At 37.4% G+C, this 5,000-nt stretch overlaps 1 protein-coding gene across 1 annotated transcript in view; it reads left to right on the forward strand.

Annotated features, from left to right (window-relative positions):
- The first annotated feature begins 4,378 nt into the window (after positions 1-4,378).
- LOC144958992 (uncharacterized) overlaps positions 4,379-5,000 on the forward strand; it is a 52,313-nt gene continuing 51,691 nt past the window's right edge. Inside the window, exon 1 of the mRNA XM_078891306.1 lies at positions 4,379-4,722. The gene's annotated coding sequence lies outside the window, so the exon portion shown is untranslated. The remainder of the gene's footprint in view (positions 4,723-5,000) is intronic.

A 5,000-nucleotide genomic window follows, 5' to 3' on the forward strand; every position in this document is an offset into this window, starting at 1 on the left:
AGAAGAAGAAGAAGAAGAAGAAGAAGAAGAAGAAGAAGAAGAAGAAGAAGAAGAAGAAGAAGAAGAAGAAGAAGAAGAAGAAGAAGAAGAAGAAGAAGAAGAAGAAGAAGAAGAAGAAGAAGAAGAAGAAGAAGAAGAAGAAGAAAGAAGAAGAAGAAGAAGAAGAAGAAGAAGAAGAAGAAGAAGAAGAAGAAAGAAGAAGAAGAAAAGAAGAAGGAAGAAGAAGAAGAAGAAAGAAGAAGAAAGAAGAAGAAAGAAGAAGAAGAAAAGAAGAAGAAGAAGAAGAAGAAGAAGAAAGAAGAAGAAGAAAGAAGAAGAAGAAAGAAGAAGAAAGAAGAAAGAAGAAGAAGAAGAAGAAGAAGAGAAGAAGAAGAAGAAGAGAAGAAGAAGAAGAAGAAGAAGAAGAAGAAAAGAAAGAAAGAAGAAGAAGAAGAAGAAGAAGAAGAAGAAGAAGAAGAAGAAGAAGAAGAAGAAGAAGAAGAAAGAAGAAGAAGAAGAAGAAGAAGAAGAAGAAGAAGAAGAAGAAGAAGAAGAAGGAAGGAAGAAGAAGAAAGAAGAAGAAAGAAGAAGAAGAAGAAGAAGAAGAAGAAGAAGAAGAAGAAAAGAAGAAGAAGAGAAGAAGAAGAAGAAGAAGAAGAAGAAGAAGAAAAGAAGAAGAAAGAAGAAGAAGAAGAAGAAGAAAGAAGAAGAAAGAAGAAGAAGAAAGAAGAAGAAGAAGAAGAAGAAGAAAGAAGAAGAAGAAGAAGAAGAGAAGAAGAAGAAGAAGAAGAAAAGAAGAAGAAGAGAAGAAGAAGAAAGAAGAAGAAGAAGAAAGAAGAAGAAGAAGAAGAAGAAGAGAAGAAGAAAGAAGAAGAAGAAGAAGAAGAAGAAGAAGAAGAAGAAGAAGAGAAGAAGAAGAAGAAAAGAAGAAGAAGAAGAAGAAGAGAAGAAGAAAGAAGAAGAAGAAGAAGAAGAAGAAGAAGAAAGAAGAAGGAAGAAGAAAAGAAGAAGAAGAAGAAAAGAAGAAGAAGAAGAAGAAAGAAGAAGAAAGAAGAAGAAGAAGAAGAAGAAGAAGAAGAAGAAGAAGAAAGAAGAAGAAGAGAAGAAGAAGAAGAAGAGAAGAAGAAAGGAAGAAGAAGAGAAGAAGAAAGAAGAAAGAAGAAGAAGAAGAAGAAGAAGAAGAAGAAGAGAAGAAAGAAGAAGAAGAAGAAGAAGAAGAAAAGAAGAAGAAGAAGAAGAAGAAGAAGAAGAGAAGAAGAAGAAGAAGAAGAAGAGAAGAAAGAAGAAGAGAAGAAGAAAAGAAGAAGAAGAAGAAAAGAAAGAAGAAGAAGAAAGAAGAAGAAGAAGAAGAAGAAGAAGAAGAAGAAGAAGAAGAAGAAGAAGAAGAAGAAGAAGAAGAAAAACAAGAAGAAGAAGAAGAAGAAGAAGAAGTCCTTCAGAGCATTTGGGCTCATGCAGCCGGAGTTTTTCCCGGTTTCTATAGCGTGAAACGGACAATATATAGCAATCGCCTGCAACCCTTTGGATATTATTTAATATATTTATTTCTGCATTTAAACCTGGGACCCCGCGAAGTTCTAACTTTGAGAGTTTTTGACAAGATGATGGTCATTTAAATCGATCGATTTTAACTTGAAGGGCGAGTTTTCTGGTCAAAATTTTAAAATGATATAGCTTTTTTTTTTCTCTAGAGTTCGGCAGTATGCATATGTGACTCACCGTCTCTAAACGGTATTATGTCGGGATGACTTGGGTGCAAAAAATTGAATTTATTGACAAAAACATGAAACATGGGGTTTGTTTCCATTTGTTTTGTTACAGAATGAAGACAATTTCTCACAATGCAAAAGCTCAAACATTGGAATTTACTATCAATTTAATTCTAAAGTCACTTTTCGGGGTCCAATTCATTCCGACATCATACCGTTTCGAGACGAAGGGTCACATATCATGAGCATTGTACAAACACCATAGACATAACATGACTGTTTGTCTTTACCTGTGGACCCCTCTTTTTGCAATTGGATTTTTCTGTAATAAAACGTGACAATTTTTTAAAAAACCTGTTCTTATCACTGAAGTAAGTTTAAATGAAAGAAAACTATTTGATTATGACACGTGTCTCGAATCGTGACCAAATGTAACTTTTCTTTTTATATATCATTGCGTGTTTGATTTTAACACATTATTATATCTTCGAATATTCATATTTTTAAGTTGGCATGTCTGACCGGCCGTTTCAGTGTTATGTAGATAGACAGTAATCATAAAATACTTTACAATCATTATTAGTTTATGACTCGGATGTGCAGAATTTCATGCGTCATTTTTACAGCGTTCATCATTGGCAATAAAGTATGAAATGCCAATAAGTATAATTTGGTACAGGTTGTAAAAATGTCTGTCATTTTGCGTGGGTGATGTCTGTCGTATTTGAAGGAATGGCAGGAGGTAGTTGTATAATGTGAATTACTTTTAGAATGTTCTTTTGTTCTAACGTAATTGTGTATGGTGGACAAGATTGGCTAGTAGAAGTTGTAGTTGTAGTAGTGGTGGTGGTGGTGGTGGTGGTAGTAGTAGTAGTAGTAGTTGTAGTATTGGTGGTGGTGGTGGTGGTAGTAGTAGGAATAGTAGTAGTAGTAGTAGTAGTAGTAGTAGTAGTAGTAGTAGTAGTAGTAGTCGTAGTAGTAGTAGTGGTGGTAGTGGTGGTGGTAGTAGTAGTAGTAGTAGTAGTAGTAGTAGTAGTAGTAGTAGTAGTGGTAGTAGTAGTAGTAGTAGTAGTGGTAGTAGTAGTAGAAGTAATAGTAGTAGTAGTAGTAGTAGTAGTAGTAGTAGTAGTAGTAGTAGTAGAGTATGTAGTAGTATAGTAGTAGTAGTAGTAGTAGTAGTAGTAGTAGTGTAGGTAGTAGTAGTAGTATGTAGTAGTAGTAGTAGTAGTAGTAGTTAGATAGTAGTATAGTAGTAGTAGTAGTAGTAGTAGTAGTAGTAGTAGTAGTAGTAGTAGTGTGTAGTATAGTAGTAGTAGTAGTAGTAGTAGTAGTAGTAGTAGTAGTAGTAGTAGTAGTAGTAGTAGTAGGAGTAGTAGTAGTAGTCTCGTTCATACCGGATGGCAAAATAAATTTAAAAAACAATAACAAAGACGTGAGGTGAGTGACGTTAACTTCGTTCTGTCTATACTGCAATGGTACTTTGGAGAAAAGGGTGAAATAACTTTGACGTCAGGCTCCAAGCAGAGCCTCAAAGACAACAGCAATACTGGCTCTCAAAGAATTAAAAAACAAAACAAAAAACAAAACAAAACTGACTGTGGGGCTTAAACCCGTATCTTCCACTTTGAAAGTAAAATTATGAGTTTAACCACTGGACCATCTCACCTACCGTTCGTTTATTGTATTGTTTGCCGACCGTGATAGCGCAGACTTCAATGGGGATTGATTGCGAAGATTTACGCGACTGGTCTTTTCAATCGCGCGGCCCCTTTATTTATCTTTGTCGTCTCACTATTTAACTCCCCTCCCCCCCCCCCTCCCCAACACACACACATACACACACACTCCCGTTCTTACCCCTCACCCTCTCCCACCTAACATACCATTCCCCACCCCCCCTCTCTCTCTCTCTCTCTCTCTCTCTCTCTCTCTCTCTCTCTCTCTCTTTTCGCTCCAAAATCCTTCCTATCCACTCCTATCCGTCGTCGCGCGCGACGCCAAAATTCATCATCATCGTCCGTCCCCAGTCAGTTCAGTCACCGATCGCTCGCCTCGCCTCGCCTCGCACGCACCGCACGTTTTTCCCATCCGTCCGTCCGTCCGTCCTTCCTCTCCCGCTCATTCCGAGGATTCTGATCTGATTCCCCGACCGATCAGGGTTGCCAGTTTGGCATTTTAAATGCCAGATTCCAAAAATCTGGCATTTTTGAAAACCGTTTGGCATTAGAAAAATCATTTGGCATTTGGCATTTTCATTTGGCATTTTCTTTTCTTGTATATTATACTTCAAATGACACCTTTTCTCGACCGTGGTGTAGTGGTTTAGCACTCCACTTAGTAGTCAGTAGGTAAAAAATTACCCCAACGGGAAATTTAGTATAATTTAAAAAAAAAAAGAAAAAAAAAGAAAAGAAAACACGCAAGCCACCAGGATATGATAGTAAATTGTCTATCAAAAGTGAGTAGTTTTCTTAGAGGGGGTGGGAGTCAACAGACTTTGGCATTTTTTTGAGTGTTTTGGCATTTTTTGAGTCTTCTCCTGGCATTTTGTTGAAAAATAATCTGGCAACCCTGTCCGACCGATTCATTCAGTTGTCGCGGACGATTTTGAGTTCACAACAAAATACACTCGCCTCGCCTCGCGTCGCGTCGCCACTGCCTGACCCTGCGGCGATTTTTATTTTGATGGCAATCACGGGCTGGGATTATATTATGAACTGTTCAAACGCTATCAGTATCATTATCAGTGATTGACTTGTAAAAAATAATATGGAGTTGTAGCTTAGATTTTTTAAAAAAAAACAACAAACACACACACACACACACACACAAAGAAACGCCCAGCAACATGGAATATTTGTTCAACTTTCTGAGTGTTCATGGATATTATTATTTCGACACGCATTCTTCTTGTACTTTGGTGAAACATTCGTCTGTGTGGGTGTGAAAAATTACATTACATACAACAAAAATAAATTATCTTTATGAATTTCAAACAAAATTAAATTTGCACGGTTTTAAGTTTAAGTTTAAGGTGAGTACTTTGTTTTATCCCGCCTTTCTTTGAGTTTTTGATACTGATACTGATAGATTCAGTACACTACAAATCCTCCTCCCCCCCCCCCCCCCTCTCCCTACTCTCTCATCATTTCACCTCCCTTCTTTTTCCTTTTCTTCTTTCTTACTCTTCTTGTTGCTTCTGTGGCCTGTTGTTTCCTCTCACTCCTACTCCTTCCTCTTTTCCCTCCTGATGATCCCATCCCCCCCCCCCCCCCCCCCCATTCTCTCCATCCTTTTTAGTTGCAATTGTTC

This window comes from Berghia stephanieae, chromosome 13 (assembly GCF_034508935.2).
Source record: "Berghia stephanieae isolate SIO BIC M18660-M18661 chromosome 13, UCSD_Bste_1.3, whole genome shotgun sequence".
In the NCBI taxonomy this organism is placed as follows: domain Eukaryota; kingdom Metazoa; phylum Mollusca; class Gastropoda; order Nudibranchia; family Aeolidiidae; genus Berghia; species Berghia stephanieae.